The sequence below is a fragment of the Ursus arctos genome, unplaced genomic scaffold (assembly GCF_023065955.2).
Source record: "Ursus arctos isolate Adak ecotype North America unplaced genomic scaffold, UrsArc2.0 scaffold_10, whole genome shotgun sequence".
Taxonomy (NCBI): domain Eukaryota; kingdom Metazoa; phylum Chordata; class Mammalia; order Carnivora; family Ursidae; genus Ursus; species Ursus arctos.
This window is the reverse complement of record NW_026622764.1, coordinates 28,630,196-28,645,055: the sequence shown is the minus strand read 5'-3', so window position 1 is coordinate 28,645,055 and position 14,860 is coordinate 28,630,196.

Sequence of the window (14,860 nt, the reverse complement as noted above, 5' to 3'; positions counted from 1 at the left end):
ATCTTCTTTCTCATCTTTGCCCTTGTCATATCATTACAAGAATCACCTTGGAGACTGAACGACTGATGTGCTTAGTCCTAGGAGATTTACTCATTCATTTATTTATGCCCTGACGTGCTCTAGTAAAATTTCAGTGGCTCAGAAACACATGCCCTGAAGCTAGATACTATCCATGGTCAAACAAGGGAAAGAGGAAAAGCATCCCAAGAGTAGAGGAGATTAAAAGTGTAGGATTAAGCCAGGAATGAGATTGTACCTAAAATGCTCATCAGAATCTGGTGCATGTTGTAAGGGTCAGTTGGAACTTTGGCTTTACGTTGCCCAGAAGAGAAAGACCAACTACAGTCTTCAGTGTTCTCATAAAGCAAAAATTAATGGGTGGTTCAAAAGCAGAAGAATTTTGAGACCCCAGAGAAGTATCCTTGGTTTTTCTCATGATGAAGACATTGTGTGACGTACGGAACGATGTTCCCCGCAGCATCTATATGGTAACTATAACCCAAACTTTCATTTTTCCCCTTGTAATATGACAGCACATCAACACCTAAGTGAGGGAAAAAAATAATCATTTGAGGATCCTAAAAGCAATTCTATAGGGGACCCAAAATAATGCTGTTGGGTTGTCCGGCTCGGTGCTGGATGGCTTAATATAAAGGATACGTTTTAGGCCATTTTGGAAGTATCAGGTTTATGACAGGTCATAAATACTGTTCTCTAACCAGGCTGATCAGTGTTGATCAGAATTTGATGGAAGGAGGGTGGGACACCCCCCCCCACACACACACAACTTCTGGCAACTATCTGGAGTACAAAGACTCTGACTATGATACTGGTTATGTGTGTAATCATAAACTTTGACAGCTTATGAAACTCAGAAGAGGCCAGTAGCCCTGGCTGGCATAGATCATTGCATCTGGGGTAGGAAATCTTGGAAATTGTATTTGAATTTGAAGAGTTATTAATGTTAATGCATTATTAACTTGTGCAATGGAGACTATTTTACAGCAAATTTCTGTGTTACGCTCTTTTCTACCACCTCCTGGCAGATCTGAGGCATTGGGGGCAACCGCTTGGCATTCTATTCATGAGCGGTTGCTTATTCCTGCCATAGTTTAGGGAAAGTGGAACATGTAATTGTGGGAGTGAACTGACACTTCATCTAATCTCATGTAAGCAGTGATTTAATTTTAGCCAAATTGATCCAATCACCTGGATGGCTCAAAATATTAAATAGCTCTAATGAGATTTTCACACCCAAGCAAGTCATTTTCAACAGTGGATTGATTATACAAGATGGAAAACCTTTGGTGTGTCAAGCATACGTACAGTTGCTGGAAATAAGTCAAGGAAACACTAATCAGTTCATTTAGGAACTAATAACATCAGCCCCAAGGCTACAAGAGCCATTCAGACTGGGCTTCCTCCATGAGGGGCACATGGTCTCTCTGAACTGGTGGTAGAGTGGATTTCATCAGATAAGCTGTCAAATGCTTCATAGAACATGCCTTGGAGAATTAAGCTTCCACTGTTCATACAATTTTATCAGACACTAGCAAAGTAGATTTTCCAGTAAAACAGGAAATTGCCCTAAGGCCATGCTTTTGAACATTTATTCAAGATGTACTTTAAATGCTGTTTCAGCTGTCATTTATAGCTATCGGCAGAAATGTCTGCTTTTGTTGCAGATGAGCAGTTCTCTTTAATCATCAAAATCAACTAAAGTGCGGAGGAAGCAAGAGCTATAAAATTAGAGCGTGTGCAAAAAGGGGTGAGGGTAGGTAGGTTTGGACGCAAGAGCAGTTGAAGCTTATTTGGAACACGCTCGAGATCCCGAATTGGCAACAGAGAAATTTGTAAATTTCTTTCTTTTCATAAGATTAATCAGATATACTATATTAAAATGTATGTGAGGGCAGCATAGCATAGTAATTAAATGCATGAACTCTGGACACGGACTGCCTAGTTTAAAACCTAGTTTTAAATGCCAGTTCTGCAACTTCTAAATTTTGGACTTTGAACAAGTCACTTAACTTCTTTGTGCTTCCGTTTCATTAAGTTGGGAAGCTGTATCACTACATTGTACACCTGAAACTAATATAACAATGTGTGTCGACTATACTCAAATAAAAAAAATTATAAATAAATAAATGGCAAGAAAGATACAATACTTAGTAAGCACTATCTCATTATTTACTATTGCTACTCTACTCTCTGTAAAATTGCTAAGGAGTTAAATGCAAATTTGGATATAAACGTATTGACTCTATGTAGCAATTCAAAGTATCAAAATTAATAACTCCTGAAAGGTGTATCAGTGAAAGATTTTAAGAACCACTATAAACTTGCTGGCTCTGTTTAGGAAGTACAGAATGTATGTCTCAGCAACATGGAATGCGTATACAGCAAAGGAAAGTCTCAGTTTCCAAAAAGTAAATTGTAGAATAGTTATAAACGTCACATCTTTCAGTAGGAAATAACCTCCTAGTAGATAGACGGTAAATTATACAAAATATATGCATATGGCTTAATCACAGTCAATACATGAAACATATTGTTATTTCCCATTTTATCACTTATGAATCTAAGCCAGCATCTCAGGAAATGACCAGCTGATTTCATGTGGGATTCATGTGGTTCTCTACTTTCTTCTAATCTGAGAATAGAAGAGCCATTACTGTCTTCTGCCTTGAGTCATTTTTGAGGAACATCAGGTCCTTTCCTCAGTACGGTAAGAGAAAATGAAGTTGCCTTTCTGACATTTGTCTTCAAAGGCAAATTTAATATATAAATGATAGTCCAAATCTGTGAGTTTTTTTACTGCTAGAGAAGCAAACTGCTTCAGGTCCCTTCAGGGTCAGTGTGGATAACATAAGCAACACTGACTCCGATAGGACCAACGCCCCACTGGACCGGTACACTTTATACGGAAATGTTGACTTTCACTCGAGTACTAGGCTTGTTCTAGAGATTACAAAATATATCTGTGGACTAAGGTCAGTCTTTGATATGTGAAGAAGATAACTTTGTTTTGAAGTTCATAAAAGCTCATTCCTAGGTTTACAGAATGACTTTCATCATGAGTGGTCTGTGAAATATTATGCAGTCTTGGCACTGTACATGCCTGGTAAGGAGACAAAATATTATCCCCATTTTAGAGAATGTAAAAGAAGGGCCGTGTAAACCTAAGTGATTTGCCTGCATTACATCCGGCAAGGAGATCATAACCTGTATTTCTGGCTCACGATCTCGCACTATCATTTTACTCCAGCCTTCTTCGGAAACATTAAAGAATGTGTCTTCATGTAGTGTTCTGCCTATTTGCAAATATAAATTAATAATATTTCACATTGTACGTATAATATAGAAGTCAATTTTGCTGTGACACTTATTTTGCAAATGTGAAATTGCTTCCAACATAATTAGTATATTAGAAAATAATTTGAACATGAATGAATTTCACGTTCCTGTGGGTGTAATTCTGTCTTCAGAAGCATGAGGTAAACACAGAAAACTGCGCTCAGCTGGCCCTAGCAGCATAGAAATACACAGAACGCACCCTACACATCTCAAACATCTACCAGCTATCTGGTCACTGAGTGCATTATGAGACTCCCAACTACATCTGCTATTGTAACTTCTCCCCAATTTTAAAGATTGTTTGTTTGTTTGTTTGTTTACCCGAGAGAGAGAGCACAAGCAGGGGGAGCAGCAGAGGAAGAGGGAGAAGCAGGCTCTGCGCCGAGCACGGAGTCCGATGCAGGACTCCGTCCTAGGACCCTGGGATCATGACCTGAGCCCAAGGCAGACACTTAACCAACTGAGCCACCCAGGCATCCCTCCAATTTTAGAAAACCCCTCTTCCACCAGTTCACAATGACTCACAAGCTACAATCCTTCCAGACAGAACTCCTACAAGCAAACTTCAGGTCTTTTTCAAGTAAAGTGCCATATTTATTGTAGTATTTACGTATTCTAAAACTATTTAACATGTGTAAACTGTTCAACTCTGTAATGCATGCTACTGTTTGTACCAAGTTCCTTATCTTGTTATTAAGTGTTTCTGATAAATGTTGTACCCCTAACCCCATATTTTCCCAGACAGTCTGTGGCTTATATTGCGAGATGTTATTTTTAGGAATTTTTAGGATTTTTTGGATTTTTAGGATTTTTAGGAATTTTAGGATTTAGTGATTTTTAGGAATGTATGTGTCACATTACAAAAGAACCCTATGTGGCATGCAGATTATCACACTCTTGAGCTCAATTGTTAGCTAGCGCTTGTTATGTCGGGTGCTGCTCCATACATGGTGAAGGATACAAACACAGCCATTTTGGTCCCTGTCTTCTAGGATTATGTGGTCTGTCAGAGACCGTTACACACGTAAACATCTTTATGGTAAGTTGTATTGTGCTCATCAGTGAAGAGTTACAATGGGAAGGTGGAGGGAGAAAGTGATTCTTCTCCAGAGGATCTAGAAGGTGTTCTCAGAAGACACGAGATTTGACTTGGCCCTGATGGATGAAGGGTGACTTTACCAGGCATGTGGAAAAGATGTAGAAAGAAGGATTTTTCTGGTGCTCCTTAATGACGTTTAAAAATGTTTCCATTAATGGCCAGTGTTGAGTCCATGATGGTAGAATCTTTGAGGAACAAAATGAGTACCAAGGAAGGATCTCTGTGCATCACAGAGTTGGCTTCCTTGAGGAGATAGAGTCTGAATTAGGCAAACCCTTCTTGGTATCTATCTACCTTCCCTTTGACGACCCTCTTCTCATTTTTGCTGTTGCCCTTCCTCTGACTCCTAAAGGATTTTTATTTCTAGTGGTTGGTTCTTGCCTGAGTATTATTTGATAACGAAGCTGTCCCTTAAAAAGAACGTGACCTCCCCCAGAAAGACTGACAATTTTAGAGGGGAAACTGGAAGGGAAGTAGAAGCTTAGGAAAAAAACCATTTGTTGAGCACCTACCATGTGCCAGGCCTTGTGCAAATCAGTTTTATGTACGTGAACTTACGTGATTGTTACAGTAACTCCATGAACTCTTCTAGTTCATCCTTCCCACTGTGGAAGAGAGAGATGCTTGCTGAGCCCACAGCAGTGGTTCTTAACCTTGGCTGCACATTAGAATTGCCTGCGGGTGGAGGGAAATTTTAAAATCCCTTTGCCTACAGCACTCTTGGCACAGTGGGATCACTGTGGAATCGGGTGGTGGGGGGGCAGGTATTGGTATTTTTTTAATGTTCCGTCGGTGGAGCCAATGTGCAGCCCAAATTGAGAACCACTGACTCAAAGGAAGATCTCATATCCTTGCTATACCTGCTTCACAGAGGGAAGTGTGAGAGCAAACTCATCTGTTTGAATTAAATGGTATTTTTTATAAACTCTAACCTTCATATTTTAATATGAGAGAAAAGGAATTCATAAAATTACTTTACCTTAGAAATTTTAGAAGGGTTGTGTTTCAGAGTTTTGTGCAGATGAATTGCTAGGTTCCTGTCAAAATAGATACATATGTGCTGAGGATGAACCTGTTTTTGGGCACTTGGATTGTGTCCAGGGTTTTTGGTTCTATGAATAAAGCTGCAGAGAACATTTGTGTACAAGTCTTCCTGTAGACATGTGGTTTCATTTCTCTTGGGTAAATACCTAAGAATAGAATAGCACGGTGATCTAGCAGGAATATGTTTAACTTTATAAGAAACAGTTTTCCAAAGTGGCCGTACAATGTTGCATTCCTACCAGCCGTGTATGAGAGTTCCAGTCATTCCACATCCTTTCAAATACTTGGTATAATCAAGGCCCTTAATTTTACCCATTCTAATGGCTATTCAGTGCTATCTCATTGTGATTTCAACTCACTTTTCTCTGATGACTCATGATGTTGGGCAACTTCTCATATTAATATTGACCACTCACATATCTTCTTTGATGAAATGTCTCTTAACTATTTTTATTTTTATTTTTTATTTTTTTTTAATTTTTTTTTTAAAGATTTTATTTATTTATGTGACAGAGAGACAGCCAGCGAGAGAGGGAACACAGCAGGGGAGTGGGAGAGGAAGAAGCAGGCTCCCAGCGGAGGAACCCGATGTGGGACTCGATCCCGGTACGCCAGGATCACGCCCTGAGCCAAAGGCAGACGCTTAACGACTGCGCTACCCAGGCGCCCCTCTTAACTATTTTTAAATTAGGTTAATTGTCTTGTTAATACTGAGTTGGCAGTCTTTCTCAGTGGGATTTCTGTGGAAGAATAAAACACTTATGCCCAAAGACATCTATTACATGTAACACATTAACTACTCTCCAGTGCTTGTCATGGTGCAAGTGATGTGCAGTTCTTGGGAGAATATCTTGGAAGAAGAGAGAAAATAGTCACACAAATAAATTTCTGTCCTCTGTGTTTCAGATGAGAAGTCAGTTAAAGCTCATTTTCACACCTACGTAATACATAATATTTTCTCCTACTTGGTGTCTTGCCTTCATTTTTTTCTTGGTCTCTTTCAGAGAGACATTTTGAATTTTGATGAGATTTAATGTATCATTTTTAATGATTCATGGTTTCTTTGTCATTTCTTAGAAATCTTACCTACCTCAATTTAAAAATATTTTCACCTATATTTTCTTCTAGGAGTTTTATAATTTTAGCTTTACACAGAGGTTTATTGATTGCTTTGAGTTTAAGAGCCAAGGCTCATGTGTTCTTTTTCCATGTGAATATCCAGTCATTTCAATATGATTTGTTAAAGAGTCTGTCTTTCCCCATTGAGTTACTTTGCTATCTATCTTTTTTAAAATTACTGACTTTATATGGATGGGTCTATTTGTGAACTTTCTTTTTGGTTCGATTGATATAAATTTCTATCCTTATACTAATATCAAACTTGTCATGACTAGTATAACTTCAGAGCCCACTTTGAAGTCAGGCACTGTAAGCAGTCCAAGTTGATTCTTCTTTTTATCACAATTGCTTAGGCTATTTGTGAGAATAGACTTTAGAATCACCTTGTCAGTTCCCAAAAAAATAAACTGATGGGCTTTTATTGCATCAAATCTATAGCTCATTTTGGGGAGGATTGGCATCTAACAATATTGAATGTTCTGATCCATGTACATGGTAGCCTTTCCATATATTTAGGTCTTCCTTAATTTCTTTCAGCAATATTTTGTCATATTCATTGAACAGATTTATGCATATTTTAAAAAGGTGTCCCTAAGTTGTTTATGTTTTGGGAAGCTATTATGAGTGGTATTTTAAATAATTTTCCAAATGTTTTTTGTTTTCCAAAGTGGCTGTATAATGTCATATTCTGCATATGTAGATGTACAAATCGATTTTTTTTATGTTGACCTTCATCCTGCAGCTTTCTTAATTCCATTTATTAGTTCTTGTAACTCTCATTTATTAGTTCTTTTTTGTTGTTGTAGATTCTGTCTGTAGTTTTTACTACATAAAAATAGTCATGTTGTTTATGCAAAATAAACATTTTTATTTCTTCCTTTTAGATGAATTTGTTTTCTTTCTCATTTCTTTGGCTACAACATTGTGGAATAGACATAAAGTGAGCAGAATCTTTGCCTTGTTCCTGATGTTAAGAGGAAAAAATTCAGTCTTCTTTAAATATGACATTAGCTGTAAGGTTTTCATAAATGACTTTTATCGTGTTGATTAATTTTTTTATTCCTAGTTTGCTGGAAGTTTTTATCATTAGGGGTGTCGAACTTTATCAAATTAATTTTCTCTGCAGCTTTTAAATGTCACTTTTACCTGTCTTCACTCATTAAATTAAAAAAAAAGTCATGGAAGAACAAAACAAAACAAAAACTTGCCATCTAGTGTTAATGTCTCCATATAGTTTTTATACCCCTATATTCAGAATAAAAAACAGGCAAATCAAATTTTTATTCAAACTCTTTAAAATGCTAGGCTCTATCTTTTAAAATAATAATGAAACATATGAAGATGTCTACCTGATGATTCACAGATATTTGAAGACACCTGTAGTGGGTTGAACGGTGCCTCATCCCCGCCCCTCCTACAAAAAATATACATTCCCTCAGAACTTGTGGATTTGATCTTATTTGGGGGCAAGGGGAGTATGTTCAGATGTAGGTAAGTGAAGGATCTCAAGATGAGGTCATCTTGGATTAGAGTGAGCTCTAAATGCAATGACAAGTTTCTCATGAGAGAAGAGAGAGGGAGACAACGTAGAGGACAAGGTGATGTGAAGGCAGAGGCAGGGACTGAAGTGATGCGTCCGCAAGTCAAGGATCACTCAGGATGGCTGGCAGCCACCAGAAAGCTGGGAGAGAGGAGTGCAGTGGGTTCTCCCTCAGAGCCTCTAGAAGAGACCGACACTGCTGACATCTTGATTTTGGATTTCTGAACTACAAAAGCGTGAGAGCAGAAATGCCTGTGTTTTTTGAGCCACAAAGTTTGTGATAATTTATTACAGCAGGCCCTAGGAAACTAATACAGTGTCTCTTTTGTACGAGACATTTTTGAAGGCATTGAGGCTACAATGACCAACAGATGGATACTATCCTGTTTTTGCTGCTCAGCAGAACTCATGATTTTATTTTTTTCTCTTTCATTAAAAAAATATTTTAAAGTTCTATATGTGTCTTCTCTTAGAAAATTTTACTGTGGTGATATTTTAGAGAGATAATAGAAATTTGAACCTTAATACAGTGTTCTTTTATCTTGGAAATGAGTCTAATGTAAAAATCCCTTCTTTAACAGTCCATCTGCTGTGATCTATATCAATAGTCATTAAAAGAAAAAGAAAAAAAAACTGACTTTGCTTATCAGTATCATTCTTACAAGGAGGAACAAGACCAGCTTTTGGGCTACAACTTCTAATGGTAGTCCTTCTATGCTAACCTGTAAGTGAATAATACCCAAACGTAGATTTCACTAACTCATTGGTGAATGTAGATTTCACAGTCATCGGAAAAAAGATGTAGATGTTTGCCTTATTTGTTCTGTTTAAGAGAAAAAGAATTTTCAGTTTTAAACATTCATGCTTCCCCAAACTAATTAATAGAATGTGTTACTGGCATAAGCTTGAAAACAAAAGGACTAATGGAACTGAATATAGGGTTCCGAAACAAAGCTACTTACATATAGTCACCTGGTTTATGACAAAGGTCACATAATGGGCAAAGAATGATCTTTTGAATAAATGGCTCAGGATGAACCTAATATCCACATGGGAAAAAAATGAAACTTGACCCTGCCTCACACCTACACAGAAATCAATCACCAAAGTCTAAATATGAACAGAAAAATAATGCAACTTTTAGAAGAAAACATAGGACTACATCTTTACGTCCTTGGAGCAGGTGCAAATGTCTTAAACAGGGACAAAAACCAAAAAACAAAAACAAAACTCTAAGACATAAAGGGGAAACTGATAAGTTAGATTATATTAAAATTAACTTCTGTTCATCAGAAGACACCACTAAGGAAGTGAAAAGGCAATCTACAGAGTGGGAGAGAATATTTGCAACCATACATTAAGAACTCCTACAAATAAATAAGAAATAAGTATAAAAACCAATAGAAAAATGGACAAAACACTAGAACAAGCACTTCACAAAAGAAAATATCCAACTGGTCAATATGTATGTGAAGCAGTGCTTGCTTTTATAAATCATTAGAAAAATGCAAATTAAAACCATAATGTGATACCACTATACATTACCAGAATGGCTAAAATGAAAGCAGAGAAGAAAAAAACCAGAAATACAAAGTACCGGTGAGGAAATAAAGCAATCAGAATGTTTGTACACTGTTGTTTAGACTGTCAATTAGGCATAACCACTGGACTATTTTGGAAAAAAAATATTTGGTATATCAATATGCATAGCCTATGACCCAGCAATTCTACTCTTAATTATCTTTCCCCAAAGAAATGCAAATATATATTCACAAAATGACATGTACAAAATTGTTCCTAGTGGAATTGTTTATATTAGCCATGAACTAGAAATTTCCCCAATTGTTCAACAATAGTAGAATCAATAATACATTGAGGTATATGAATGTAATACAGTTGTATGCGGCGATGAGAGTACAGTATATCTATATGTAACAACATACCTGAATTTCAGAAACACAGTGTTCAAGGAAAGAAAACAGACACAAAAGAATGAATACTCTTTTTTGACTTGACTAAAGTTTGAATTAGTTAAAGCTAAGGTGATAGAAATCATGATAGTGTTTATCCTTGAGGATCCAGTAGAGACTGGAAATCGGCATAAGGATGACTCAGGGATGCTCGTATGTTTTGTTTCTTGATCTGGGTGCTGATAAATGGGTGACTTTACTGTGAAAATCATCAAGCTGGACACTTATGATCTGTGCCTTTTTCTGTGTGTATGTTATACTTGAATAAACATGATTTTTTATAAAGTATATCTTTGACATCTACAATGTTTTCACTCAGGTTTTGGTTCTGAGTTTATCTCTTGATGTTGCTTCCATTGGGATTGATAAAAGTGTTAAATTCTTTGATTATGAACTGTATCTGAAGCTATTGGTAAGTTGAAATGCCCTTCAGACCAGGGTCTTAAACTTCCTTAGAACTCATCTCAGTACCATGAAGACGCCATCCACGTGATGCTGCCGAGTTTTTTTAAAAAAGAAAGAGATCTTCACACAGCCTGATACTGATCGTAGTCCTGGCCCCAAATTGTGCAAGCTAATTCACCATTCTGAGGTTCAGTTTTCTGATACATAAAATGGGGGTATGATTATCAATTGCTATTGTTGTGGGGTCTAAAAAGATGATGTTTGCAAGGTTTAAAGTGCACTTATTAAATATTTTTCTCCTCTAGATGTCATGGAACATATAAAATTGAATAGCATCTACATTTTAGCTCTTATGAACATAGACTTGTGAGAAATATGAAATATGTAGTTATTATCACGTAAGCTAGAAAGTTACAAATTCCACAAGAGGAACATACAATGGATGTCCTTTGTTCAGATAGAAGAAAGTGGTAAAAGATAGGGGACACTTACATTTATGGTCTACCATATGCCGGATACTTTACAATTTTATAAAAGCTAAGGATAGTGGAGAATGTTTTGAAAAGGAAGTGGCATTGGAGCAAGGCCAGGAATGATGTCTTGGGATAAGGAAATAGAGAGATTGGGACATATAAACACAGCGGAATATTCATTATAAGAAAGAAAGTGGTATAAAGAAAGTCTTAAAAGGGCAAAGTACAGGGTGTATTTCAGAAATAAATGGGCAATGAGTTTGGCTGGAATATTATGTGGATGAAAGAAAAGCAATAAAGAATAAAGTTGGAGAGGAAAGTAGGGGCCAGACCTTGACTACCACGTTAAGTAACTTTGTTTACAGTTTTTAGGAGGTGAGAAGAAATCAGAGATATTTGAGCAGATGGATTCAGTGTTCACAGCTGGGCTTCACTGAAGAAGATTTATCCACCAGCATTATGAAGTTAGATGATTGGATGCAGTCAGGAAAAGTAGTAGAGAATAGATGACTGCTTTTATCTAGAAATGTAGCAACATAGTCTTGAAGAAGAGTAATTAGTGAGAATACAGACAGAATGGACAGAGTACTTGCCGACTCTATGGAATTTAGGAGTTAGGGGATGTGGAGGCAATTGTTCAGTTCTGCTTCTCTGAGCTTGGTGCAAATTTGGGGGAAGGACCAATCAAGTGAGTCAGTTGCTGGATCAGGCAGAATCAGGCAAAGTGTTTATTTCTATGAAGATGCTGGAAATAAAAAGTAGTCAGATGGCAGGTATAAATGACGCCCTCAGTTGAGCCAAAGTCAGTGCCAAAGAAGTAGGGTCTTACCTTAATGGATGCAGCACTGTCCATGGGATCCAGGAGGGATTAGGAAGGAAATCTTTAGGTGAGAAGAACCCAATTTCGTCAGGACAGTGGAGTGAGCAAAGCACAGTGCACGGTGCTAACTCTTGTTGGGTGCTCACAGAGGGTCAGGTTGTCTCAGAAGTACTGGGCTCAAATTTAGTAGATAGGGAGGAATCCAGGATGATGATGTGACAATACTTTCCTCAGACTATAGTGTTATAAAGTCCACTATTAGGAATGAGGAGGACAGAAAGAAGAACAGGTGTTTGGTCGGTAGTGTGTGTGTGCAAATTTGGTGGTCAGCTTAGGTGAGGCATGATAGGAGAGCATTTAGGTAGAGGAAAGAATTATAAGTTTGTTTTGGTACATGTTGAGTTTGAAATGCTGATGGTTCACCTCATGGAGATGTTTGGAAGCAGAAAAAAATATCAATTGTTGTTTTGGGTTTCGTTGGTCCCTGAAGTGCACTGACCTGTATCTTCTTCTAGGGCCATATTGTTAAGGGCTCCCTAAGAGTCTGAGCTCCATGTTCAGCCACCAGTGGACTAGATTTGTTGCTTGTTTCTGTTTGTCAGTCCTGGTCAACACCTCCAAGCATTCTGTCCACAGCACGTGGCTGTTTTTCCCAGCCTGTACAAGCCAGAGCCATTTGGAATGGCCTGATGAATTTTCTGTTGAAAACTGGAGGGATCTATAGTTTCCTTAGGAACTTACTCTGAAGTTTCTAAGAATTTGGAGCAAACAGAATGGGAGACTCTTCACAGCGTTTTGCCTTTAGTTGGGTTTTGTTGGTTCTTGGTGGTTATGCCAGTTGTCTCTGTTTGTCCTTCCAGCAACCTATCCTCTTCTCTGCCTGCTTTGTACCCCAGAAGGCTAATGCCTGAGGACTGCTCCCTTTCTGGATTCTGGTTGGGCTCAGCCAATGGAAAACACTGGCAAGAGATGAAAGGGTTGAAGGAGCTATAATCGGGGCATTTCATCTCCACTCCCTCCATTCTTTGGTAGCCTGTCTTTGGCAGTAGCTGAAATACAGCTCTTGCCTTGGACCTCCTCCTCTGCTGCTCTAGCCTTTGTTGTGCTTTGATAACACTATTTCCTCTCTTTGCTTCTTTAACCAAAAGGATATTGATGACTTCCTTTTGTTGCTAATATCTCAGTGCCTCAGTATCCCCTGTTGGTTCCTGTAACCCTGCCCTCACCCCTGTAATTACTTCCCCTATTAAATCTCTTCATCTGAACAGTCTGGGGAGTGACTTCTGTTTCTTGCTGGGATCCTGACTGATACGGTTATCCCAAGGACAGATGGATACTGCCCCAAGTACAGCCTTACCTCCAAATGAGATCCCAGGCCCATAGGAGCCCAGGGTTGAACAGAAGACCACTCCCTGCCGTAAGAGGTTCTAAAATTTGATAATATAGGTATAGGTCATCTAACATAGTTCCCAGATTCACTATTATATTTCCTACTTGTAGTATAGTGAGAGTATCCTTGAGAACTACATCGTGTCCAGGATGAAAGTTAATTATCTTATTTGACAATATAGTCACTCTACAAACGTCAGATGGGATGGTTAAAAATCTGAAAGATCTTTTCAGTGCCATATTTTTAGTGACCCAGACATGGAAAAATCATTAACATATTTACTTTTAATGATGTACTAACATTTTGTTTGAACTTAAGTCTTCAATTCCCAACCAGGCATAAGCTTACCCAATATTTTTCCCTAATGGTTATTGTAAACAAATTATTCATCTTATTTACTCTAACAAAGGGTTTCCCCCCTAGAATTAAAGACAGGAGCCTAATTGAATGAATTTCTAGATTTGGACTCATTTGGGCTCTCCCAAAACATGATATAACTCAATGCATTAATCAATCAAGAATTGTGTCAGACAAGAGCGAGGCCTTTATTTCTCTGCTATAAAAATATGTTGTTACACAGTTAGAGTTGTACAGAAGACTTTAAAAAAATTTTTTTTTAACGAGGATGAAAAGCCATGTACTTAATTACACATGCAGACTGTGCATGAACTGGCTCAGTTCAGCAAACACTCAGTAAACACCTGAAAATGACTAAGAATCAATCCCTTTAAAAAAGTTTAATGGTAATGTATTAAAAAATGACTGGAAGTAGGGAAACTTCCTGGTATCCTTAAAAGAGTTAGGATAATATAAAAGGAAAATAGCAGATTGAGGGGTCAATAAATAAATACTTGATGGGGTGACAAGTACCGTTTACTCGTTTCCACTGTGGGAATAGCACAAAGTAACACCTCTGTTGTTTTAGCTCCTCTCTGATCCCTTGGTTGGAATTCCTCATATCACAGCACTTCGTTTCTTTATCTCAATACATTTTCCGGACCAGGCATGGCTGCGGGCTTGGACGGGGTTCATCCTGAGGGACAAACATGACAGATAATCCAACGTCAGTTCATAGGGGCTGGGCAGGGGTGAGGCGTCTGGCCACCTGGCCACAGGCTAAAACCGGGGTACCTAACAAGATCAGGAGTTCAGTACTGAGGGTAACAAGTTCTCTTGACGACTGGTGTGTCCAGCTTTCAGTGTTGCTCTGCCTCTCTGGTTCCACGGTACATTTCTTGAGGTCACGAATTATGTCTTCATTTTAATTCCCCACAGCATCTCACAAGGAGCTTGATGCTTATGTTTCTCATAAATGACTCATAATTAAGTCAGGGTTACACTATAGACATTAACGCTGACAGAAATAAATGGAATCCATTTTTCTCTTTTTGAGCACAAAGCATTTTCCATTTTATGTGATTGAGGAGGACAGTACTTGTGGGATGAGGCTTAAGTTAGATTATTTAAGATCCCTTCTGGTTCTAGGATTCCAGAGCTGTGTGGCAGTTAGTGTAGCCCTATGATGCTGACTGCGAAAAGAACTGATGACTTTGATTTAAGGTATGTACATGGGGTAGACTGATGCTGGATACTGAATCCAGGTCTAGAAGCCATTCTTTTCCTAGAGGTCTCTTGAATAGGTT